Source organism: Callithrix jacchus, chromosome 5 (assembly GCF_049354715.1).
Source record: "Callithrix jacchus isolate 240 chromosome 5, calJac240_pri, whole genome shotgun sequence".
NCBI lineage: Eukaryota > Metazoa > Chordata > Mammalia > Primates > Cebidae > Callithrix > Callithrix jacchus.
In genome coordinates this window covers 27,195,802-27,223,515 of record NC_133506.1, presented here as the reverse complement: position 1 = coordinate 27,223,515, position 27,714 = coordinate 27,195,802, and the positions used below count along the sequence as shown (strand labels likewise).

Genomic DNA, 27,714 nt, shown 5'->3' with positions numbered 1-27,714 from the left:
TATGGTAAGCCCATTCGATAAATCCTAAAAAGCCAATTGATATTATGGCCCATACTATGCCCATATACCCAAATGGCTCTTTTGTTTCCAGAGTAATACTACAATATAGGAGATTATCCTGGAGCCTGGTAGGATAAGGATACAGACTTCAGCTTGACCTGAAGTCTACTATCAATCAGAATAAATGTTGGTTCAAGATAGGGTCACTCCCTCCAAGAGGGTGAAAAAAAGTAGGGATGAGATTACAGGCAGTTAATAGTATAGTTATGCCAGCAGCTAGAACTGGGCAGGAAAGGAGTAGAAAGACTGCCATAATGAGGACTAATCAGATGAAAAGGAGTGTTTGATACTGGAATATGGCTGAGGGTTTTATGTTAATAATTGAGGGAATAAAGTTAATGGCCTCTAAAATAGAAGAAACACCTGCCAAGTGGAGTGAGAAGATGGTCAGTCAGATCCACAGAGGCTCCTTCATGTGCTAAGTTTCCTGCTGAAGGGGGATAAACTATTCAGCGGTTCCCGCGCAGGCTTCTACTGTTGAGGATATCAGCAGATGTATGGAAGAGGTAGGGAGAAGTCAGCAGTTTGTAATGGTTAACTGGGGAAATGCCATATCAGGTGCACCAATTATCAAAGGGGCCAGTCAGTTGCTGAAACCCCCAATTATGATTAGTATAACCATAAAGAAGATGATGACAAGTGTGTGGGCAGTGACAATACCATTGTAGATCCGATCACCTCCTAGCAGAATCCCTGGTTGGCCTAATTCTGCTTGGATTAGAAGGGTCAAGGCGGTGCCCAGGATCCCCGCTCATGCACGAAACAGCAGGTGTAGTATTCTGTTACCTGTGAGTACCTGAGAACAATCAATTATTGGTGAACATAAGTGGAAAGAAAGGTAAAATGGGTGAGTAAGCGTTAGACTGTAAATCTAAAGACAGTGGTCGAGGCCTCTTTTTACCAGTCCTGAGGTGATTTATCTTGTTGAATTGCAAATTCAAGAGAAGCAGCTTCAATCCTGCTGGGCTTCTCCCACTTTCTCCCCCAATGTTGGGAGAAGTAGATTGATGCCAGTTGATTAGGGTATTTAGCTGTTAACTAAATTTTGCCAATCTAGTGAGGGCTTAGCTTAATTAACGTGGTTGATTTGCATTCAATTGACGGGGAATAGAGTCCTGCAGTCCTTAGATCTGTTATAGAAATTAAGTATAATTGACTTACTAAGGGCTTTGAAGGCCCTTGATCTTATTTAACCTATATTTTAAAGTTGTAATTGGTATTAATGGAGAGACGGGTAAGGGAAGGTAGAAGAAATGATAAGTGGGTGGAGGAGTAGGACGGGTTTTGTGTTTTCAAATTGTCCTTTTATTTTCACACATTAGATATGGGGAATATTGTCATTGAGATGGAATAAATGAGGCGTATATAAAAGTATAGGTTAAGTAGGGTTATGATAGCTACAATGGTCGGGGTAAGAAGACTGTTATTTTAAATAAATTCTTGAATGATGAGTCACTTAGGCGAAAATCCTGTTAATGGAGGTAAACCTCCTAGGGATAGTAGAATTAGTGGAATTATAGGTATTAACCATGTTAATGTGTTTCAGGCATGAGATAGTGACAGGGTTGTAGTGCTTACACTCAGGCTGAGTGCTAGAAATGCGGTAGTTGTTAAAATGATTAGGTTTAGAATGCTAATGTTTGGATTATACGTCAGTACTGCTATCATTCTACCTATGTGAGTGATTGAGGAGTAGGCTAGGATTTTCCATAGTTGCGTTTGGTTAAGTACCCCTCAACGGCCCACTCTAATGGATAGGGCTGTGATAGACAGGAGGATGTTTGTGTCTACTGATGGGAAAATCTGAAACATAATCAAGCTAGGGGCTAGTTTTTGTCATATGAGGAGAATAATGCCAGACATTAGAGAGATCCTTTGGGTTACCTCTGGAATTCAGAAGTGAAAGGGGGCTATTCCTAGTTTTATTAAGGGCCGTTACTGTTATTAAGGATGAAAATTGATTAACAGTATTTATAATTGTTCATTGTCTGGAGGGCAGGTTATTGGAAAGGATACCGATCCTGAGAATTACAGATGTGGTTGCTTGTGCAAGGAAATATTTGTTGGCTTTTCTATAGAGTGGGTTTTTTTTTTTTCTTTAACTAAGATTTGGGGTAAGAGCTAGTATGTTTATTTCTAGGCCTGTCCAGATGAGAAATCAGTGTGAGCATAGCATTGTGATAAGGGTTCCTGTGAAAATAGTAAGGGAGATAATAAGTTGAGCTAATGAATTAATTAGTATGGGAAGGGCACAACCAACATTTTTGGGTATAGGTCTGATAGCTTATTTAGCTGACCTTACTTTAGGATGTGGTGTAATAGGTAGCATAGAGATTTTTGAATACTCAGGAGTAGGTTCAATTCCCATAGTCCTAGAAATTAGAGGATTTTAACCTCTATTTGTTTACTCTATCGAAGTAATTCTTTTGTCAGACATACTTCCTATGTTTGGGGTGGGATGCTGGAAATTAGGACAGGGATTGAGATCTATGCGGAATGCTAGTGTAAGTTGTAGAAATGTTTTCATAGAAGACATATAAGCTGGTCATAGCAGAATTGAGGGTATGCTACTCAAACTCTGGGTATGCTACTCAAACTCATATAAACGGGGTGGTTAAAAGGGTCTTGGTAATGAAATCTGTGGTATAGAGTTCTGGTGAATACATAGTGTGTAGTGCTCCTAGGAAAACAGTAGTAGGGCGTTTATTATGATAATATTCATGTAATTCTGCTATAAAGAACAGGGCAAATGAACCTGTGACATATTTGATGTTGAAGCCCAAGATGAACTCTGACTCTCCTTCTGTTAGATCAGAAGGGGCTTGGTTAGTTTCCGCTAGTGTGAAAATAAACCGTATTATGGCTAGGGGCCATGACAGCAGGAGTCAGAGGAATTCTTGCGTTGTGATGAGTGCATATAAGTTAAATGAGCCACCTATCAGTATAACTGATAATAGGATAACAGCTAGGATAACTTCATATGAAATTGTCTGGGTCCCAGCTCATAATGCACCAGTGAGTGCATAATTTGAATTAGATGCTCATCCTGATCATAGAATAGAAGGCTGGGCTTGATGTGACTAGTATTAATAGGAGGACTATATTAAAATCAATTCGAGGATCTGGTATAGGGATGGGAGTTCACAAGAGGAGAATGATAGAAAGGGCCAGGGCTGGAGCAATAATATAAATGGTGATAGTAGATGTTGAGGGCTGTTAAGAGTTCTTTGGTGAAAAGTTTTACTGCATCAGGGAATGGCTGAAGCAGTCTGCAGGGCCCTACATGTTAGGTCCTTTCCGTAGTTGTATATAGCCTAAGATCTTTCGTTCAGTGAGTGTAAGGAATGCTACAGTGATTAGAGTGGGAATAATAAGTAGGAGAAGGTTACTTATAGGCATATTGTTGAGGAGTTGAACCTCTGATTATAAAGTTTTAAGTTTGATGCAATTGCCAGGCTCTGCCATCTAAACAAACCCTGTTCTTGGGTAGAGTGTGTGATGATCTATTAGGCGGAGATAGCATCTTCTATGGGGCGAGGGCGCTTTGTGAAGTGTGCCCTATTTCTCTTGCCCTTTCTTATTAGGAGAAATGTCAAATAGATAGAAACCGACCTGGATTACTCTGGTCTGAACTCAGATCGCATAGGTCTTTAATCATTGAACAAATGAACACTTAATGGCAGCTACATCATTAGGATGTCCTGATTCAACCTCAAGGTCGTAAACCCTATTGTCAATCTGGACTCTAGAATACGATTGCGCTCTTATCCCCAGGGTAACTTATTCCGTTGATCAAATTATTGGGTCAATGTATGTTAACTCACTTAGAATTAGTATGGTCTTGGTTTAGGTTGTTTGGAGGTTGAATTACGCTCCGAGGTCACCCGAGCCAAAAGTTTTAATGCAGGGGTAGTAGGCGAGGGCCTGTAGCCTTGAGTTTTTATTTGCATTAATAAATCAACGCTCCATAGGATCTTCTTGTCTTATTTGTTTATATGCGCCTCTTCATGGATAGGTCAATTTCACTGATTGAAAGGAAGAGACAGTTAAACCCTTGTGCGGCCATAATACAAGTCCCTGTTTGGGAAGAGAGTGATGATGGTACCTTTGCACAGTCAGCATACTGCGGTCGTTGAGCATATGTCACTAGGCGGGTAGTGTTTCTTATACTAGTAATGCTAGAGGTGATTTTTTGGTAAGCAGGCAGGGTAAGATTTGCCGAGTTCCTTTGACTTTTTGTAGTCTTTCCTTAGAGTATACCTGTGTTGGATTAACAGTATGAATAGGAGGATGCTTCTTCTACTGCTGAAGTTTAGGCTGCTACCTGTCAGTAGATTATTCCAGTCTGATGTAAGCTTATGCAATGGAGATTGTCTTCATGTTACTTAGATTATCATTATTGCTTCTATTAAATAATAGATTAGTCCAATGTGATGTCAGGAGTTCAGTAGAGTGATTAGAATTTAAGATAGCTAGATGTTGAGCTTGAATGCTTTCTTAATTGGTGGGTGCTTTGGGACCAATTATGGTGGTAATATTTTTTACTCTGTATAGGAAGGTTGTTCCCTAGGGTCTGAAGAGCTGTCCCTCTTTAGACTAACAGTTAAACTTACAGGGAGATTAGTAATTCTGTGATTAAGTTTAATGTTGAACTAAGATTTTATCTTGGACAACCAGCTATCACCAGGCTTGGTAGGCTTGTCACCTCTGTTCATAAATCCTCCCACTATTTTGCCACATAGGTGGGTGTGCTCTTTCAGCTCTTCTTGGGTAGCTCATCTGCTTTCGGGGGTCTTGGCTATGGTTCTCTGTGTAAAGTTATTTCTAGTTAATACATTATGCAGAAGTTATAAGGGCTTCTTGTTGCTTTTTAATGCTTGATTCTGTTCTTTCACCTTTCCCTGACGGTACTGTATCTATTGTGCCAGGGTAAACATTTCTATCGCCTATAGTTTTATCTAAGGTAAATGGTTTAGTTAAGATGATTTGATAATATTTTTAGTGAGGTTTGGGGCTAGAGTTGGCTTAAAGCCATATTACGACTTATCTCCTCCATATGTGTGCAGAGAATTTTTAGTAATAGTAGTTCCTAGAGTAATATTTGAGGAGGGTGACGGATGGTGTGTGTGTGCTTCATGGCATTATTCAACCAAGCACTCTGCTCTTGGTTTACTGATAAATCCTCCTGGAGGCCTTAAATTTCATAAAGGTTGTCGTGAGATTTTTCTCTATATAGAAAATGTAGTCCATTTTTTGCCATCTCACGAGCTACATCTTGACCTAACATTTTTATGTGTATACTTGTGCTTACTCTGTAACCTTTTTAGGGTTTGCTGAAGATGGCAGTATATAGGCTGGGGGCAAGAGGTGGTGAGGTGTATCGGGATTTATTACAGAGCAGGCTCCTCTAGAGGGACATAAAGCACCGACAAGTCCTCTGAGTTTTAAGCTGTTTCTTGTAGTTCTGGCAAATGGTTTTGTTAATATAATTATTAGAGTTTAGGGCTAAGTATAGTTGGGTACCAAATCCCAGTTTGGGCCTTAGGTATTGTGTCTTCAGGATATTAAAGCCACTTTCATAGTACATTTTATTTCGGCTGGAGTTTTTTGCAACTTAGACGGAGTTTAGCTTTACTGAGGGCAGACCCTAAACACTCTTTACGCTGAGTTCTATTAGCTTGGGTTAATCGTATGGCTGCAGTGGCTTGCACGAAACTGACTAACTCTGAATATCAGTAGAGCTTAAAGTTTTGTTTATTGCTAAAGGTGTATCACTGCTGTTTCCCATGAGGGCATGGTTGAGCAAGGTGTTTTGAGATACATTAGTGCATGCCTGTTACCTGCTCCTGTTGATCCCAGTGATCTAGAGGGCATTTTCACTGGGGCGGGGGCGCTTGCCTGTGTAATGTCACTAATGGCTAATAGAAAGGCCGGGACAAAACCTATCTGTTTATGGTGTTGCATGGACCCATCTAGACATTTTCAGTGTCTTGCTTTGAATAATTAAGCTACATTAACTGCATACTTAAGTGTAAAATTAAAATATGAAAAAGAGAGATGTATAAGCAGTCGTTTACATTTCTGGGAATTCAGTCTTGAATTGGCAGATGTTTGGTTAAGAGGTTACTCATAATTAGAGTATAATTGGTTCAGGGCATGATATATGGAGTAGTGCTTTCAGAGGGATATGCTCAACGTATTATATTAGTATTAGGGTGGAAATTTAGTTAGTACAATTATATAAAATGGAAGCTTGATTTAGCAGGAGGGTCTTAGGATTTTTAGGAAAATTGCAGCAATTGAGGGTAGCTGTTGGGGTAGTCATGATTAAAATATGATTTCTGGGCTCTGACTGGGCTGCATTTTAGTCTCTTGTTTTTGGGGTTTGGCAAGGGTACATTTGCCTAAGTTGATGGTAAAGTCAGAGTTGGGGGAGGGGACTTGCAGATTTAATTGGAAACAGTTCTTGAAAGTGAGCATACGTGCATGAGCGTACGTATCTATTGATTAATTATGTCCTTCAAGCATGAATTAATTGGCACTTGATGGTTATTATGCTAGCTTGGAGTATTCAATATAAACTCAGCTTCTACAATTGATTTGGCAGGAATAAAATCCAAGTTCATCTATAGCGGATTCGGAGGGGACCAGCCTTCCGCGATGGTGAGTGATAGCATCCCCCAAATTTGGTAAAAAAATACCAAATGCCTGACAGTGCTCCCATGGCTGGTTAACAGGGTGGTAGTCACTAGTCCATTGAGATGTCTTATTTAAGGGGAATGTGTGGATGATCTTAGCTTTATGGCCCTGAAGTAAGAACCAGATGCCAGGTATAGCTTCAGGATAGTCACCCCCAAGTGTTATGGGCCTGGAGCCCACATGAATATACCATTTGGGTGAAAAAGTGCATGTTATTCAAATAAATGTCAGTTCTGATTTGCTCTATGAAAATTTCCCAGAACAGATCAATGAGGAATTGCACGAGAAATCCAGTTCCTACTAATTCAGCTGAGTGCCACTTGTGTACTGCATACTCTGCTTAATTTCCAAGACAGGGAGGCTGATGGCAAATACACTCTAGCCAGCCTTAGGTTGAGTGGTCTAGAGCAAAGAAGGTGGGAAGCATAGGTGTTGAAATGATGGCATCTAATCGCAGGTCTCGTTAACAGATTTAAAATGCAAGCATCTTGACAGAGGTCAGAAGCCAAGATTCTTTTCAAAAGGAGACATGATCAGACATTCCCCTCTGCTGTTGGAAGTGTAAGCTAACATTGAAACATGGGCAGTAATGAAATTCTCTGGTAAAGAATTATACCTCATTTATGAAACAGCTCCTGTATCAGTGATACAAAGGCAGGCTGGGGAAGAGAACAGAATGGCTTTTGTTTCTTACACAATAGCTGTAACACTAACAGCTGTCGGGCCTCACACATCACCTTTATAACTGCTAAGTACACAAAGTGGCCTCTGGTGTCAAGAGCCAGCAACCAGTACCAATGATGGTGGGTGTCTCAGGAGAGTGATGGGGCATCACAATGATTCACTCGATTTTGTGCCCAGGTTTTAATTATAAACATATCCATTGCCAGGTATGATGAAGTCCTCTGACCTGAAAAAATCATGTTTTCCTTTTACTAGTATAGACGGTTTTTAAATGCCTCGAAAAAAAAATTCTTCCGAGCCTGGACACCCCTTTCAGTGACAGCCGTAAATGAAGACAGCTTCTGCTGCTTTGTGAAGGGTTTGTTCTGCATAGAAGCAGGAAGCACGGGTTATTTTCTGATGAAGGCAGAATATTTTCTTCCTTTATGTTCCTTCAAGCTACAAGTTTTCATGGGAAAGAAAAACAAACACGCAAGATCCTCTGCGTCAAGCCAGCTTTTCCTTTTCTCCCTCTGAACATCCACCAAATAGTGTCCCATGCATAGGAGAGCCTGTTTTGGGTCTGATTTCCTTCATAGTAGAGTAAAAATAAAAACCCTAGCTCTTGACTCATATTTTATAGACAGAAATTAAATGATCCTCATAATGGAAAATTATTTCAAAAATTAAATAGGGTGGACTGTAAGCTATTTACCGTACCAGGAATAATATGGATGGGAAATCCAATTCTTATCTCCACATCCTTTCAAGCTTTCAAGACATTTCTGTTTTTCTAACGGCATTAGGTTAGCATTTTAGGCAAATGGATGATTTTAAGTGTAGATTTCAACAAGTACCCCAGCAAGATAAAACAAACCATACATCATGGTGTATAAGTGAACTTTTAAGGCTAAAAGAAATATTTCTTAAAGTTGATGTCAACTCTCATAATGAGTTTAAAATACAAAGCATGAATTCTATTGCTTAGGCAGGAAAGGCAGGAATGATAATATATGATGCCCTATCAGGAAATTCTAGAGTTGAGCTTGGGGGCTGGAGGGCGAGGAGGACACGGGCTGAGATGAGAAAATAGGAAATAGAAATGAGCAAATGTTTACATTTTAACCTCTTTATAATTTCTTACGAGCTTCTGAAACAGAACACTGTACATGTGAGTAGCTGAGTCACTAGAGGAGTTTGTGGTTGCTTTTATCCATTTATTTGGTTGCCTGCCACCCTCCCACTAGACTATTAACTCCTAGAAGTCAGGAACTACATCTTTGTTTTTTGAACATTGGCTTTATTTCAGCTGAACAATCTCTGCCATGCATTTTGGGGCATTTGGTAAGTGGCAAAAGACAAGATACATCAACTTTGTGTTTCATGGACCCTTTTAAATGGTGTTGACATAATTTCTGTATTCAAAATTATTTTAGTTGGTTCATTTCCATTTGCTTAAATGGCCAAATGAATAATCTTGATGTAATTATAACTACTTAGGATGAAATTTCATCTTTTTAGTAAAAATGATGTTGATGTGCACAGCCAGTTGAGTTTATGTCATGATTCACATACATTTGTCAAGAGAACTTAAGTACATCGTTTTGAGTTTTAGGCACATTTGTTAACTGTTCTGCGTGTATAGAGAAAATTAGTCAAGTACAATCTCATCGGCTTTACACAGACCCGAGTTCCATGTTTCCACATGCAGTTTGGTTTCTCTTCTGCACTTGGAATGAGTTAGAATGGCGACAGAAGCATTACTGGAACTCAATTTTAATAATGACTCAAAATCAGGAGTTATTAAAACAATAAATAGGCCGATAAACTAGAAAGCAATAAAAAGAAATACAAATGATTCTACATAATAAATACAAGGTTCATACTAAAATGGAGCATGATGATTCTATGGCGAATTTTTTCTTATCATAGCATTTCTTTTGGAGGTTACATTCAACCTCTGGGATCATCAGCTTGGTGGCAAGGTTTGGGCTTGTTTTCTTAATTTTGCCACTGGTTGAAATTCTGAGCCTCTTTTTCCTAAATATCAGTTTCCTTGGGTGTAAAATGGAAGTAAATGACATGAACCTCTGCTTTCCTCAGCAGGCAAACATGGAAACCATTCTTTAAAAAATGTCTACAAATACTTTGGGCTTTTCAGGCAAAGATGTTACACAAGGTAAAATTGCATATCCTCTCTCCCATCTGCAATATGAAAGGCAAATCTTTGAAAATCACGTTTGAAAGGGCAAAACAATGAGCTCAATTTTCAGCTCACACCCATGTGTGTATATATCCTTTCTTACAGAAAGCTTCCAAAGGCTTCAAAGGGAGCTCTGTCCGTACAAGGACATGAAAGATGGAAAGATTCAAACCCATTAGAAATAAAAGTTTCTGAAATCCTTAATAAGCCTACTTTTGCTTTATAAATGTAATTTTTCTTATGCTTCTTTATATCTCTTTTCTCCTTGAAAAACTCTGTTTTCTCAGTTTGAGCAAAACAAATGATGACAGATTTACAGTGGTACAAATATTAGTGTAGAGTTCTAAGTTCAAAGTTCAGACTGACCTCTTTGAGGCTACGTATTGCAATATTACAAATAAATAAAGGGTAGGGGGATATAGACAGTTTAAATAGAACCAGTCAGTTGGAATCTCTTCCACAGGCATAAAATGCAATTTCAAAAAGCCTTTCTACTAAAATACTTTAAAAGTTTCAAAAGTATGATATGAATACCAACAGCTCTGTCCCATAGAGTGAAAGTCTGCTGAGGTCATGCTGTGGTTGCAAAACTTGTTTTATGAAGGATTCACTTAACTTTCCTCTCAGTTGAGGGTAGTGGGAAGCTCAGAACAGGTTCGTAGCTCCAGCACTTCAGAAAAAATGTAAACTGTTCTGCCTGTGGTATCCGCTGAGGGTCATGCTGACTCTAGGACGCTGGCTTTTTTTCTTAACACTGGACAGAATACTTAAAATCATGCAGCAGGGAACAGAGAGAGGGCTGTGGTGGCCTCTAGGATTCAATGCGTAACTTTCTTTGATTTGCATTTTTCTTACATTTCTCTTATCAAGTCTGTCTGTCTCAATCCCTCATATGCCCATATTCCCTAACTGAACAATATCATTATTTTGCATGTTTTTAAAAGTTAAAATTATTGCTACCCTATGACATTCAGTTGTGGCCATTCTTAAACATTTATATTAGAAAAATGATTTGGAATCTAAGTTGAGGGACTTTACTGGATTTCATAATTTTAGGGTGCACTTTTTTTTTAATGCTAGCATTCCTGAAATCAGCCCTAGAGGCAACAGCACTTCAACAGTAGCGGTCAGCCAGACAGTAGCAGTGACACCGTTGTCCTTACCTGTGCATGGGTGCTTGGCCATAGCTGTTCATTGCCATCGCGTCAGGAGAGTCATGTGCATTATATGCACAACATGTGCTGAGTGTAAGTGCTCCTGACAATGTCTTCAAAAAGATTACAGCATGATTTGGCACTGAAATGAATACCTTATTTTTGTGTTCCCGTAAAGGCCCAGAAACTGAGCAGCAAGGTACAAATTTGATATTAGTGAAGCAAATATTAGTCATTGGAGGAATGGATGTAATTCCATGCTTTCTTGCAATGCAACAATTGAGTGCTTTTCAGGAGCAAAACAAAAGATGACAAGGAGATGAAGCTGTGTTACATTCTGTTACTGAGACACATGCAAAAAAAAATTTTCCACATCACCCAGCAAACAATGCAATTGAAGGGAACATAAATTGCCTTCCGTCTCTGAATAGATTGAAAGAAATTTCAAAGCAGTAAGACTTATATGACTGATTCATATGTTGTTCAGGAGCCTCATTTAGACATTGTGTTACAATGTAATTGGCTGCATCTTTTTGTTTAATAGTACATAAAATAAAGCTACATCTTATAAACGATGGCAACTTAGATTTGATGAATTAGGTGGTTAATTCACTTGTTTCCAATTAAATAATAGTCCCCGAACAAGTAGCTCATATGGTTATTAAAATGCGATTGGCTTTATGCAATACACAAACATTGACAAGGGAGATCCACTGATGGCTTTTCAGAGACACTGAAATTCATTCATCCCTAATATAAGGCACATTAGCACATGAACCAAGACAACCTCAAATGGCTCCATGTCTCTCCTTTGCCACCTTGAGTAGTGTCAAGTATTCAGAAATGTCCTCTGGGTTTTTGCAATATTCTACTTGAACCCTATCGGGTATGTGTCAGCTAGCTGGCACTCCAGGTATCATTCTCAATACAGGGTCAGCCATAAACTGGAGAAATGACTTCTCTGGGAGTAAGCATGCAAGGAAAGGCAGGAATAAAGTAAATCCATGGCAGAAAAATGGTTTATAGAACCAATTACCTGACTTGCACTGTTGTACAAGCAATAATCAGTACTACTTTACAGATGTAGCTCTTTAACAAACTGATAACATCCAGTTACCTCAACATTCTCAAGCTCTATGTCCCCATGAAAGAACTACTTCTACTGGAATAAAATGAGGCCACGACCTGAAAGGCTTGTGAAACACATTCAAACGTAATGGAAGGCATTCTTCCTATTAAATGGTATCCATCTGAAACGATGCCATTTTCATATAGTTATTAGAGAAGAAAAATTATCTTCCAGGTATTAAACTTAAACTACATTAAGAGGAAAAACAAACCAACCAACCCTTATTTCCTCTACGTTCTCTCAGAACACTTGTAATGCCAAATGTGTGAGTTTTTTCCCATACTGACCCATTCTCTGCCACCAGCAGGGTGTCTGTCCTACGACTCAATTCCATTCTGACACTGTCTACCTGGGCTCAGTCCCACAAGGCTGCTTCCTGTACCCCTAATTCACAGGCCAATCACAAGTCCATGTTGCCACCTGTGCTTCTGACTGACTGGCTATCAACTGGAGGTTCCCATGACCCCTGTTTAGGTTCGACAGTTTGCTAGGATAGCTCACAGAATTTGGAGAAACAGTTTGCTTATTGGATTACTGGCCATGATAAAAGGGTCAGACTCAGGAATAGCTGGCTACACAGGGCATGGCAGGGGGAGTAGCACAGAGCCTCCATGCTACCCTCCCAGCACCTCTGGGTGCTTACCACCCAAAAAGTTCTCCTAACCGCTTTGGTTAGGGTTTTATGGAGGCTTTGTCGCATAGGCACGATTGATGAAATCATTGCCACTGGTGGTTGAACTCATCCTTCAGCTCCTCGCCTCTCCCTGGAGGTTGGGAGGTAAACCTGAAAGTTCCAACCCTGTATGACATGGTTGGTTCTCCTGGCAACCAGGCCCCTTCCTTAGGGACTTTCCAAAATTCATCTTGTCAATATACAAACTCAGGTGTTGCTGAAAGGAGCTTGTACTGAATAACAAAAGATGCTCCTCTCACCTTTATTGCACCAGAGTTTTGTCAGGGGTAAGGAACAAAAACCAAATAATGTAACAAAAGATGTTTCTGTTGCTTTTATCATTTAGGAAGTTACAAGGGTTTCAGGAGCTGTGGCCAGGAACTGGGGACAAAGACCAAATATATATATTTTAATTATATCACAATATCATAGCATATATACATAGGTTTATAATATGGAATTTGATTGTGAATGTCTTAATGAGTTTAAAATCAGACAAAAATATTAACTAATCTGTGGTAAATTTATTCTAAGATTTTTGTGAATTAAAGAAAGTTGTATTGTTGGTTGTTTCCCATCCTAAAAACAGTAAGAGGAAGGTTTATGGAGAACGTGTGGGACAGCATCTTACTAAGTACTATTTGCTTAAAAGAAAGAGGATTTCAGGCCATCTTTCTCTTTCCAACCCATCTCATAAATGGTGGGACATATATCAGAGATGCATGAACAATTGCTACTTAGCCATAGACTTTAAAATACTTTATACTTAATATCCTGGAAGCAGGCTGGAATCTGTCTACCCTTATTCCTATGGAAACAACTTAGCAAAGAGTTCCCATGGCAAAGAGTCATGTCTCCAACTAGAAAAGCAACTCTGGAAAAAAAAATGTCTGGATGAAATCAGTATTCTAGTGTCAAAGAACAAAGTTTAGTTTCACAGATCTGATTGGCTTTAACAGTTCATGAACTGGGCAGCATCCAACCTACAAAACAGAAAGCTAGACAGGGTGGGTAAGTTTTATCAGCAGTTAAACAGTGGAGGAATACAGTAACAATGAACAAGTAGTGGGCTGGTCATTTCAATACTACTTTCCATAGAGAGATGGAAGCAAAATCTTGTTGGCTTAATGGAATTTAAACATCACCTCTCTTGGCTGGGCGCGGTGGCTCAAGCCTGTAATCCCAGCACTTTGCGAGGCCGAGGCGGGTGGATCACAAGGTCAACAGATCGAGACCATCCTGGTCAACATGGTGAAACCCCGTCTCTACTAAAAATTACAAATAAAAAATTAGCTGGGCACGGTGGGGCCTGCCTGTAATCCCAGCTACTCAGGAGGCTGAGGCAGGAGAATTGCCTGAACCCAGGGGGCAGAGGTTGCGGTGAGCCGAGATTGCGCCATTGCACTCCAGCCTGGGTAACAAGAGCGAAACTCCATCTCAAGAAAAAAAAAAAAGCATCACCTCTCTCTTGATTTCTCAGAAGGTCAGATATTTCAAGTAAATAACCTAGTTTGAGATTGGTAAAGTAGAACTTTAGCACAACTGACTCCATTTTGGGCCCACTATCTTTAACACTAGAAACAAGGACACTCTAACTTGTTAGTGGGGAAGGCAACTGAATGTTTGAAGCAATTCTGAGGGCATTGAGATAACCTATTCAGTATTCCGATGTCTGAAATTCTACCACCATAACTTTAGCAGAGCTTAATTCAAGAAGTTTAATGTGACAGATACATAGCAAGCATCTGCCAGATACCAACCACTGGTCTAAATGCTGAGGTGTGAATGAGGCATGATTCTTTAAGGAATTCTCATTAGGTTGGGGGACAGAAAAGTAAACAAATAAAATGCAGTACATGTGACAAAGGTAGTGTTTTCAGGAAGCTATTGCTATGTAAGAAACCAAGCCAAAATGCAGTGGGTTAAAAGAGTATGTTTCCATTTGGCTCACAGTTCTGTAGGCTGTGCTCACCTAGGAAGTTTTTCTGAACTCAGCTGGTGTATTAGTCTGTTTCACACTGCTGATAAAGACATACTTGAGATGGGGCAATTTACAAAAGAAAGAGGTTTAATTGGACTTAACAGTTCCACGTGGCTGGGGAAGGTCTCACAATCAAGGCAGAGGGTGCACATCTTACATGGCAGCGACAAGACAAAATGAGGAAGAAGCAGAAGCAAAAACCCCTGATAAGCCCATCAGCCCTCATGATTGAATGACCTCTCCCTGGGTCCCTCCCACAACACATGGGAATTCTGGGAGATACCATTCAAGTTGGGATTTGGGTAGGGACAGAGCCAAACCATATCAGCTGGGAAACCATGGAATCAGCTGAAGTTTAACTGGTCTAGGATAGCAGAAAAAGTCATGTAAAGCAGCTTCAAGAAAGTGACAGTGGAGCCAAATTTAGCAGAACCAATGGGATATTTCCAGGTGAACAAGAGGGAACAAGTTTCTGGATGAGAGGGAAAAGCCAGGGCAAGGGTTTGGAAGAATGACTCATCCACTGACCCATAAGTCAGTCTCTATGAATGGATTTGCAGATTATGTTCTGAGAGCAACCTTGGAAAGGAGAAGGCTGCATGCTCACACAGAGACAATATGAGAAGCAGACACAGAGGGGGACACACGGGAGGAGGAGGAGGAGTTTGGACAGAAGGCTGGGAGGGACAGCTGATGGCCAATTGCGTCCACACCACCACCTCCCATCAGGCAACATTACTTGGTAAATCTCTGCACACAGAATAAGATGAGAACTTTTATTCCCCCAGGAAATATGCTGTTTGCTCAGGCCCAGTAAGTTAAGTGACTATTTGCTCTGCTGGCTTAGGCCTCCGGTTCATTTGCTAGAAAACCAACAGCAGTGGCAGAAAACTCATTTTTCTGAGAAGTTGGGTCCAAGTGAGTGCTGTTCCATAGAGACAACTTTTATTTCTTTCATATATACATATATATATATATAAACACATATATATACATATATATATACATACACATATATATACATATACATATATATACACACACACACATACAGACACATATAATTGCACTTTAGGTTCTGGGGTACATGTGCAGATCATGCAGGATTGTTGCATAGGTACATACATGGCAATGTGGTTTGCTGCCTCCATTCCCCCATGATATTTATCTGGCATTTCTCCCCATATTATCCCTCCCTACCCCCCTGCTGTCACTCCCCTAGTGCCCCCCAACAGACCCCAGTGTGTGATGCTCCCCTCCCTGTGTCCATGTGTTCCCATTGTTCAACACCCGCCTATGAGTGAGAGAACATGTAGTGTTTGTTTTTCTGTTCAGTTTGCTGAGAATGATAGTTTCCAGATTCATCCATGTCCCTACAAAGACATGAACTCATAGTTTTTTATGGCTGCATAGTATTCTATGGTGTATATGTGCCACATTTTCCTTGTCCAGTCTATCATTGATGGGCATTTGGGTTGGTTCCAGGCCTTTGCTATTGTAAGCAGTGCCACAATGAACATACGGGTGCATGTGTCTTTATAATAGAATGATTTATAATCCTTTAAATATATACCCAGTAATGTGATTGCTGGGTCAAATGGTATTTCTAGGTCCTTGAAGAATCGCCACATTGTCTTCCACAACCACACTGTCTTCCAGAATGGTTGAACTAATTTATACTCCCATCAACAGTGTAAAAGTGTTCCTATTTCTCCACATCCTCTCCAGCATCTGTTGTCTGTCAGATTTTTTAATGATCGCCATTCTAACTGGCATGAGATGGTATCTCAATGTGGTTTTGATTTGCATTTCTCTAATGACCAGTGATGATGAGTATTTTTCATATGTTTGCTGGCCTTATATATGTCTTCTTTTGAAAAGTGTCTGTTCATGTCCTTCACCTACTTTTGAATGGGTTTGTTTTTTTCTGGTAAATCTGTTTTAGTACTTTGTAGATTCTGGATATCAGCCCTTTGTCAGATGGGTAGATTGCAAAAATTTTTTCCCATTCTGTTGCTTGACGGTTCACTCTAATGATTGTTTCTTCTGCCGTAGAGAAGCTCTGGAGTTTAATTAGATCCCATTTGTCTATTTTGGCTTTTGTTGCCAATGCTTTTGGCGTTTTAGTAATGAAATCCTTGCCTATGCCTATGTCCTGAATGGTTTTGCCTACGCTTTCTTGTAGGATTTTTATGGTGTCAGGTCTTATGTTTAAGTCTTTAATCCATCTGGAGTTAATTTTAGTGTAAGGTGTCAGGAAGAGGTCCAATTTCTACTTTCTGCACAGGGCTAGCCAGTTTTTCCAACACCATTTATTAAATAGAAAATCCCTTCCCCATTGCTTGTTTTTGTCAGGTTTGCCAAAGATCAGATGGTTGTAGATGTGTGGCATTGCCTCTGAGGCCTCTGTTCTGTTCCATTGGTCTTTATCTCTGTTTTGGTACCAGTACGATGCTGTTTGGATTACTGTAGCCTTGTAGCACAGTTTGAAGTCAGACAGTGTGACGCCTCCAGCTGTGTTCTTTTTGCTGAGGATTGTTTTGGCTAGGTGGGCTCTCTTTTGGTTCCGCATGAAGTTTAAGGTGGTTTTTTCCAGTTCTGTGAAGAGGGTCATAGGTAGCTTGATGGGGATAGCGTTGAATCTATAAATTACTTTGGGAGGTATGGCCTTTTCACAATATTGATTCTTCCCAACCACAAGCGTGGAATGTTTTTCCATCTGTTTTTGTCCTCTCTTATTTCCTTGAGCAGTGGTTTGTAGTTCTCCTTGAGCAGTGGTTTGTAAAAGTCCTTTATGTTCCTTGTGAGTTGTATTCCTAGGTATTTTATTCTCTTTGTAGCAATTTCGAATGGCAGTTTGTTCTTGATTTGGCTCTCTTTTAGTCTGTTATTGGTGTATAAGAATGCCTGTGATTTTTGCACATGATTTTGTATCCTGAGACTTTGCTGAAGTTGCTTATCAGTTTCAGGAGATTTTGGGCTGAGATGATGGGGTCTTCTAAATATACAATCATGTCGTCTGCAAATAGAGACAATTTGACTTCCCCCTTTCCTAATTGAATCCTCTTTATTTCTTTTTCTTGCCTGATTCCTCTGGTTAGAACTTAAATTACTATATTGAATAGGAGTGGTGAGAGAGGGCATCCTTGTCTAGTGCCAGATTTCAAAGGGAATGCTTTCAGTTTTTCCCCATTCAGTATGATATTGGCTGTGGGTTTGTTGTAAATAGCTTTTATTATTTTGAGATACATTCCATCAATATCTAGTTTCTTGAAAGTTTTTAACATAAAGACTGTTGAATTTTGTCAAAGGCCTTCTCTGCATCTATTGAGATCACCACGTGGTTTTTGTCTTTGGTTCTGTTTATGTGGTGAATTACGTTTATAGACTTGCGTATGTTGAACCAGCCTTGCATCCCGAGGATGAAGCCTACTTGATCGTGATGGATAAGCTTTTTGATGTGCTGTTGCAGTAGGTTTGCCAGTATTTTATTGAAGATTTTTGCACCTATGTTTATCATGGATATTGGCCTGAAGTTTTCTTTTTTGTTAAGTCTCTGCCGGGTTTTGGTATCAGGATGATGTTGGTCTCATAAAATGATTTGGGAAGGATTCCCTCTTTTTGGATTGTTTGGAGTAGTTTCAGAAAGAGTGGTACCAGCTCCTCTTTGTATTTCTGGTAGAATTCGGCTGTGAACCCATCTGGACCTGGGCTTTTTTTTGTTGGTAGGCTATTACTGGCTGCCTCAACTTCAGCTCTTGTTTTTGGTCTATTCAGGGTTTTGACTTCTTCCTGGTTTAGGCTTGGAAGGGTGCAAGTGTCCAGGAATTTATCCTCATTTCTTCCAGGTTTACTGGTTTATGTGAATAGAGTTGTTTGTAGTAATCTTTGATGGTAGTTTCTATATCTGTGGAATCAGTGGTGATATCCCCTTTATCCTTTTTTATTGCATATACTTGATTCTTCTTTTTTTTTTATTAATCTGTCTAGTGGTCTATTTTGTTGATCTTTTCAAAAAACCAGCTCCTGGATTTGTTGATTTTTGAAGGGCTTTTTTCTGTCTCTATCCCCCTCAGTTCTGCTCTGATCTTAGTTATTTCTTGTTTTCTGCTAGCTTTGGAGTTTTTTTTAAATCTTGCTCCTCTAGCTCTTTCAATTTTGATGATAGGGTGTCAATTTCAGATCTTTCCTTGCTTCTCATGTGTGCCTTTATTGCTATACATTTCCTTCTAGACACTGCTTTAAATGTTTCCCAGAAATTCGGTACGTTGTGTATTCGTTTTCATTGGCTTTGAAGAACATCTTTATTTTTGCCTTCATTTCATTCATCCAGTCAACATTCAAGATCCAGTTGTTCAGCTTCCATGAGGTTGTGAAGTTCTGAGTTAGTTTCTTAATCCTGAGATCTAATTTGATTCCACTGTGGTCTGAGAGACTGTTTGTTATGATTTCCATTCTTTTGCATTTGCTGAGGAGTGATTTACTTCCAATTATATGGTCCATTTTAGAGTGGGTGCAATGTGGTGCTGAGAAGAACTGTGGATTTGGGGTGGAGAGTTCTGTAGATGTCTATTAGTTTTGCTTGGTCCAGATCTGCGTTCAAGTCCTGGATATCCTCGTTACTTTTCTGTCTTGTTGATCTAATATTGACAATGGAGTGTTAAAGTCTCCCACTATTATTGTGTGGGAGTCTAAGTCTCTTTGTAAGTCATTAAGAAATTGCTTTGCATATCTGGGTGTTCCTGTATTGGGTGCGTATATATTTAGGATCATTAGCTCTTCTTGTTGCATTGATCCTTTTACCATTATGTAATGCCCTTCTTTGTCTGTTTTGATCTTTGTTGGTTAAAAGTCTATTTTAACAGAGACTAGGATTGCAACTCCTTTTTTTTTTTTTTTTTTTTTTTTGCTCTCCATTTGCTTGGTAAATCTTCCTCCATCCCTTTATTTTGAGTCTATGTGTGTCCTTGCATGTGAGATGGGTTTTGGCTTTTTATCCAATTTGCCAGTCTGTGTCTTTTGATTGCGGAATTTAGCCCATTTACATTTAAGGTTAATATTGTTATATGTGTGAATTCTATCCTGCCATTTTGATGCTAGCTGGTTGTTCTTCCCATTAGTTGACACAGTTTCTTCATTGTGTCAATGCTCTTTACCATTTGATACTTTTTTGAAGTTGCTGGTACTGGTTATTCCTTTCTATGCTTACTGCTTCTCTCGGGAGCTCTTGTAAGGCAGGCCTGATAGTGACGAAATCTCTGAGCAATTGCTTGTTCATAAAGGATTTTATTTCTCCTTCACTTGTAAAGCTTAGTTTGGCTGGATATGAAATTCTAGGTTGAAAGTTCTTTTCTTTAAGGATGTTGAATATTGGTCCCCACTCTCTTCTGACTTGGAGGGTTTCTGCCAAGAGAGCCACTGTAAGTCTGATGGGCTTCCCTTTGTGAGTAACCTGACCTTTCTCTCTGGCTGCCCTTAGCATTTTTTCCTTCATTTCAACCCTGGTGAATCTGACAGTTACGTGCCTTGGGGTTGCTCTTCTTGAGAAATATCTTTGTGGTGTTCTCTCCACGGATACAACTTTTCAATCTTGCTATTTTGCCATCATTTTCACTCCTGGATATTTATTTCACATTTATTTTCACTCTTAGATATTTTCAACACACACGTGTCCTGTAGGCAAGCTAACATGCAAAACTCTATTTTAAATTTCTAATGTGTGCCTCCATGCACATTTTTATTCTTTCAACTAAGCTCACTATTTCTCTTCACATCCAATTGTATCTCTGATTTAGTCTGAAGAAATTAAGCATATCTCTTTCATCTCAATGCAAACAATGGTTTGTATTCTTTTTCACATGACTTTAAAATTCTGTACACCAAAAGGCTTGCTGGGCTTTTGTAAAAGCAATGCACAGTGATTGTTTTGAAAGAATAAGCCTTTCTGAAAATTCCTACAGAGTATGCTAAGGCTACAAAGTTCAAAGGAATTTGGTCAGATTCAATGGAATGGCCTCTTGGTTCAAGTGAAGGACTTGGAGGGAGGAATAAAACAAATCCAGCTTCTTTTTAAATAGAAATGAAAAGAGAGCTAAGCAGAAACCTCAACAGGAAGGAAGCTGAAATACAACAAATGGGAGTGGCCACTGCTGAACACAAGTTAGAGACTCATTTTAATAAAACACATAAGGCTAATTTCAGTCATTCAGATACCTCACATCAGGTCAGGGAAAATAAAGATCTAAGTCTTTACTGCTAATTCTTAGGAAATGAAAATCCCATCCTATGAAAAAAAATTGGTACAGAAAATTTCCACTGTTTTTCTTCTCATTCTTTGAATCGATTCCTGATTATCTTGACAGCACTTTTAAAAAACATTAATTTTTTAATGCTCTCAATAGAAACTTTTCCAAAACAATATTCAAAATATCTGAAGTAGTTATGAAAATGAAAATAATAAAACCCCAAACCAAGCAAACAGCAATAACAATTCTGCTGTAATTAATCAGCACGAAAGGCTTCTCCATGCCCAGAAGTTCTGGCGTCCTGGCACGGGAGCAGGTTGCTGCTCATGAGGGTGACACCTATGTGATGACAGCTGTGACTTTCAGGGCATCTGAGACTCCAAATACAAAACCAAACAGGAGTCCTTGGGAAATTTTCCCTTTTGCTGACTCTGTGCATGTTCAAACACACACTATTTTCAAAAAATTCCCTAAAAATTCTCTGAGTGGGATGGAAGGGACTAGGCAAGTATATTGCACTATAATTAACACCCGTTCACCACTGACATCATGCGTCAGTGTAAAGATAGGTCACGTACTTTTAATTTCTCACACGCACGTCAGCGGTAAACAGTCCCAGTGTTCCTGTTAATGACACCATCTGGCGCCTCCCGTAACTGTGTAGCATTCAGCTTCCAAACAAGATGTAATGGCAGCAACACATGAACCCGCTGACATTTACAGTAAGGAAATTTATTATCAGTCATCGGTTTGGTATAAATGTGTTTGCATGACTGCCGGGGCTATAAAATCGTCACCTTTGCCAGGCAAGCAAAGGTGCAATAAATAATGGATTTTAAGCCATGCATGTACTACCAAATCATTAAACATTTATCACACAGGCACAATAGCATCTTAAGCAACAGTTATCACTTGAAAAATTAATGCTACTTTTGAGGGTTAAATGAAAACCATATAGTCTAAGCTTTAATGATTTTTAATGTGGTTCAGCATAGGATATGAAGATATTAATTTTTATTTTAGTTGAATATGATATATATAAATAGGTCTTCTACAATAATTTTCTCTTGAGGAAGAATCACTCTATGTTCTTTTGTTAAATACTAAAGAATATAATTGAAATGTGTCGTGAAAAGGCAATCATTGTCAAAACCTTTCAAAGCTAGAAATGGCAAACAAAAGGTTGTTGAGGAGTCACATGGTATTATTCTCTTTAAAATCCTTAATGGGTCAGTCAGTGATGATTGCAATGAAACAGTTTTAACTTTAGATTTAAGGAAACATAAAGTCAAATCCCCAGCCACGTTTGTCCCTACTACTTATTCCTTCCAAACACTCTCCCCATGCTGTGCCAGGAATTTCTCCGATAATGCTTGTTCTACGGGTATCCATTGTTTTAGGAACAAAATCTTAAGAAATAACAATTCAAAATACAGATAGATTAGAGGACAGTTTTATGGAGGATTAGAGGAAGGCTTTATGGAGGATTTATCAGCATAATTTGTGACTCTAAGAAACAAAGAGAAACCTGCGTGGGAACTAGTTACTTATTTGCTTGCTGGACATGGAACAGTGAAGGCAGAGAAGCCAATGGTTGCCGTGACATGAGGCTCCCTGTGTGGGGGGTGAACCAGAAGCCAAGCCTGGATGGAGACCGTGCCATCAAGAGGCTCTGTCACGAGATGCCAAGATGAGCACGCGTCTCCAAAACAACACAATCTCCACTTGCAAAATGATCACCTAGCAAGCGGAAATAGTGATCCAGAGACCGAGTGGCACTGTTTGAAGAAAAAAGAAGTTAAGAAGTAACTGAATAAGAGATTTCTCTGTCAGTGTGTACATGAAGTTTAACTCTTTGGTGAAAGCTGTGGCTTAAAAAGCTTCTGTAGTTTTATGGGTCTGCTCCCTGTGGATGCTGCTCTCTCGCCAGTCTTCTTCTGCCTGCCCTGCACCCTAAACAGGAAGCAGGTGCAGCACTCTGCAGGCAGGACCCCTGTTGGGACAGAGGGCAGAATAGTCTGCAGAACACTGAGGAGGCCAGGAGGGGAGCCCTGCTCCCTAATTTTCAATCAGTGGAAAGAAGCGTTGAGATTTTAGACCTTCATCTCTAATAGCGACTGCTGTTTATAGCGGTCTGGGGGCTGTGTGTCTGCTTTGTGTGCTTTGGGGTTGAAAGCCAAGGTTTTGTCAAGACCATGCATCTTCAGTGATGGCTTTCTCCGCTGTTGGGAAAACCTCCTGCAGACAGTGTTTGTCTTTGGAAACTGAATTTAGGACTCAACAGAAGGGCTTGGGGTGGGGGTGGGGGTGGGGGTAACAGGAATTAAGAGGACATTGCGATGCCTCTCCTTGAATACACATGTATTGCTGGTTCCAAGTCACTGAGGGAGAACTTTGGAGTCCAGCCTGGTCAGACAGAGGAGGGGGTGGCTACTCTCCCACCACTGAAGTCCTCAGGCTGAAGAGGTTGCCTGAATTCCATCTGTGTGCCCACATACACAAAGCTCCGTTACAGGGAAACTAACACAATCCACTGGGATTGTGGTACTGTTATGAAACAAACACATACTGCCTGAGCCTTGACATCAATACAAAAAGCACCAAGTATAAGAATTTTTCTAAAGCAGCTTCTCTGTCCAATATCCTGAGAGAGCCCCACACTGCCCTGTCCTTCCATCTGTCACTAATTGATTTAAAATTCCTAAAGTTCTAGCTGCTACCTTACATCTTCTGGAAGTGACTATCAGGACCCTCCCAGAGGTAGAGAATCAATGAGTAACTTCAAGAAGGCCTTGCCCCTTTCATTCAAAGTTGTGTCACTTCCATACTACCTTACGAAACACTCTGCCTTCACACGAAAGAGAGAGGAAGGGAGGGAGAGAGAGATTGCACACCATGGCAAAAACAGCTCTCCTGAAGGGTGTGAAAAAAACAGTTAACAATGAAGGGAGAGAAACAAAAAGCTATTCAACAGATGCATGTCGTTTTTACTCTTCAGTGTGGATCAGTTTTTCTTGTTAATTATATCACCTATTCTTTCCTTATATTGATAATTACATAATTACATGAAACAGATGGGTGACAGAATGCACCCAGATGGTGAGAACACAAACAGGCTTACAAATTGCTTATTCTTGAGCATATTACAAAGAATTATTTAATAATACATAGATTTCTATACTCTACACATCTGTTGAGCAGAGCCTTCCAAACAGGTTCCTTTGTCATTTTTTCCTTAAACAGATGCAATGTCCTCCCTGGGAATTCCTGGGAGGCCAACTGACATAGAGGTAAAATATTTCACCTTTTCCATAATTTGGATTCCTGAAATTCTAAATTCATGTTCTGAGCCCACTGGCTTGCTTTTCCCTCCTGTTTTGAAAAATAGAAATGGTGGTTTCAAGGGGAGTTACAATCACACATAGCACTGGTTATCATTTGAGCAAGCTGGACAAGGTTAACAATGGGAGGGTTTGCCTTGAGAATATATTGAACATGTTTTAACTGTATCCGATGGGCTTCTTGCATGAAATTCTTTCAAAGTAATTAGGAAACTAAGTCAAAGGCACCAAAGTTGTATGGGCTGTGTGTGGAGGCGTGTCTTTTGGTGGAGGAGGCTCACAGGCTGCAGAGGCTTCTGGGGGGTGGGGGGGTCCGAGGGAAGAAGTGGCATCAGGCTTCTTTGTGGCCCACACGCCACCTCTGTGTCCTGTGGAGTTAGGGATCTGCTTAAATGACCCTTATCAGAGGGGTTGGGCCTGCCCTGTTCCCACCCTCCCCTCCCAGGCTCTCTTCCTGATGGCACTTGCTGCCACTGGACACAGTGCCTCCTGGTCTGTGTACTGTCTGCTGTCCCCACTAGAAGGCAGGTGCTATGTGGCAGGGATGTGCCTATTTATGGCTGTCCCCACGGAGCACAGAACTGGGCCCACCATATGATCAGCATGCAACAATACTGACTGGATGAATGGCATAAATTCATTCTCCACCTCCAAGCCCCTAACCAGCGATGCACAACAGGCCCTGGGCTTGAGGTCTCTGAAGAAAAGCCTGTCCAGGCAGGAGCTGAGAGTGACCAACAAGGGGACTTCTCTATGGCAGATAGGGGTGGAGGATGGCAGGGATCTCTGTCTCAGATGAAGAGCAGACACAAAAGCCATGGTGTTTATCAGAATCATGGACAAAAACAGGATACCTAGAAATATGGTTTGGTGGGGGTAGAGAAACAAGCTCAGGAAGAGACAAATCCACCTGGTTTCTGGTGGAGCAACCTGGTTTTCGGTGGGTCACAGAAGTCCAGAATCAGGCTGTCATTTCCCACTGCACCAGGAAGTGACAATGTGTAGTCATGCTTGGAACTGGAAGTGTGAGCGCTTCCCCAGGGCCACACTTAGATGGGGATTTTGTGTACTCTGTGTGTATGTTTTTATGTATGCCTGGTGTGTGTGTGTGTGCATGTGTGTGTGTGAGAGAGAGAGACAGAGAGACAGAGAGAGAGAGAGATGGCTGGAGGGAGAGAGGTACAAAGAGAGAGAGTTGTGAGAAGCATTTGAGTCCTCAGAGGCCTGGAGATACTTTTAGAATTTGAACTCTGTGAGCTCCGGCCACCTTCTGCTCTTGAATGGGGTGGTGTAAGTGCTGAGCTGTTAGAAGTCACATGGTCTGAAAAGGACCTGCCGGCCTCGGTCCTACCAACACACTGTAACCAAAGACCCACTATGTGGGGATCCATGTTGTCAGGTAAACAAATCAAAAGACTTGTGGTTTACAATCCTGTGGGACATTGTCAGACCATCTTTGAGAACTGCTCAATTGTGATTTGTGACAGATAATACTCGATTCCATTTTTAAATCAACCATCAACTCCGGTTTCATGAAAGCTCCATCCTGTATATCCGTGAATGGCGGTAGGAGGGGGTGCTTCTCACGAGAGGAGTTCTGCTAAGGTGACTGGAAAGTGCTGCCTAAGACCCGTTCCCTGGAAGCACAGCTCCTTCTGGTTAAATACATAAACTCCCATTAAAACCACAATTACAGTGACTACCATGGTGATAATTTCAATGCACTGAATTACATGAAAACAAAGTAAAACAAACAAAACCTGGGACACAACTGAACAGCACAAGCAGGAACGTGGCATAGTCTGTAATTTACATTTATTGCCATGGATTTCCACTGACCGAGTGGCTCATGCCTGCCTGCACTGCAGCTGAGTCGTGTTTGATATCGCAAACAAGTGGCAATAAAAAAGTCTTTATGGCTCCCATGCTATTTTCATGCCTTATTTATTCTGCTTTTCCCCGTTTTAAGTCATCTTTTATATTTTCTCCTTGCTGATTAAGCTGGTTACTAAGGAGGCCATGACATCCGTAATCTGGACTAAGCTTAATGGTCTTGAGGCAACATTCAGAGTAAAAGTTTTGGTACCTAAAGTGGTTCAACCCTGGAGAAAGGGAGCAGATTGAGAGCTGAGGACTGTGGGCTTCAAGCTGCTTCTCTAACGGGGCGACACAGCAGTTCATGCCCACTCGGCCAAGCCCGCATGGGGCGGCTCTTGGGGAGGACCGGGTACTGCACTTTCCAAGCCCATTTAATCCTCTGCTTCTGATGAACTCAAATGCCATTTTCCCTCTGGATTTGGTGAGTGTGCAAACAATGACAACAAAACTCAGACTGCTTTAGGAAAATTACTGAACTGTGGAAGGCTTTTACTCTGTCTCGGTTCAATCTGAATGTAAAAGCTCTCTAGGTTCTTGGTTGTGTTGCCTGATCTTTCACATCTTCCAGGAAAACATAACCCATTTTTTTACTGCTCATTTTTTGTAGAGATGGAGTCTCACGGTATTGCCCAAGCTGGTCCCAAACTCCTGGCTCCAAGTGATCCTCCTACTTCAGCCTCCCAAAGGATGACAGGTGTGAGCCACTGTGCCTGGCCCATCTCCCATTTGTAAAATTAGAATTTATTAACGGGATATAACAAATGAAAGTTTTAATAAAAAGACCTGAAAATTAGGCTTATGATACTGTACTTTATTCTATATGCATCTACTGACATCCAATCACGTCATAACAAATGCAATCACATTTTTATAATTTTTCTTCAGGCCAGAGGGAGTCAACCAGCCCCAGAGGGGCCTTCGTGTGGTCTGTGTTTCATGTGTCTGTCACTGCTGTCATCCTGGTGGGGTGTTGTTTTTGTACTAGCAGATGTGTTTCATTTCTGCCAATCCCTGCTGACTCCTGACCCCTCCTGATGCTGCAGGCAACAGCCAGGGGACACCAGGCCTTTGGGCAGACCCAGCCCCGGAGAACAAATGCATCAATTCTGTGCTGTTTTGTTTCCAGGCAGATAACAGGTTGCAAGAAGGTTTTCTGAGTCTCAAAAGCCTGACTGTTATACATCAAAACTCAAAGTTGATGCTTCCAATGACAGATGCAGAAGAACACATAGAGACAGCGAGTGCACTGTCTAGAGACCAGGAGGAGGAAAGCCAGAGGGGAAGCAGGAGAAGGGAAGAAGGTACAGCAAATGCTGTACCAACAGCGCCGCCCTCTCCCTCCCTCTGATTAAGGCCAGGAAAGAGGGAGGAAGTGGGCAGGATCCCCACAAAGATTTTGGAGAATGCCAGAGTAGAAAAGGCTGCCTCACGAGGATGACGCTTCTGCCACCTTGTCCTGGGAAGAGTCCAGTGGAGATGGCTGAGGGAGCTTCCGGGATGAGGAAGGAAATAAGCTTCCTGAAGCCGAAAGCAGGGAACATGACAGAGGAAGAGAGCACCTGGCTCCAGGGGACACAAGGCCACAGTGAGACTGGCCTCAGGGCTGCGAGGAAGAAACACCTCTGCAGAAAGCAGTGAGGGCTGTGGGGCTTAGATGCCAGGACAACGGGCGACTCTGCCTGAGGACA

The 27,714-nt window shown here is 40.8% G+C and overlaps 1 protein-coding gene and 1 long non-coding RNA gene across 10 annotated transcripts in view; one reads left to right on the top strand and one right to left on the bottom strand.

The window, feature by feature from the left end:
- Window positions 1–27,714, bottom strand: part of CFAP61 (cilia and flagella associated protein 61) — a 327,205-nt gene that overhangs the window by 143,304 nt on the left and 156,187 nt on the right. The window lies entirely within an intron of this gene.
- Window positions 780–26,819, top strand: LOC118153584 (uncharacterized). Of its 2 annotated transcripts, none has more exons than XR_004742828.3 (3): window positions 780–907; window positions 6,668–6,723; window positions 26,634–26,819. It is a non-coding gene; the product is annotated as an uncharacterized LOC118153584 (long non-coding RNA). The 2 variants fall into 2 exon arrangements; XR_004742829.3 differs by lacking the exon at window positions 26,634–26,819 and adding an exon at window positions 7,230–7,319.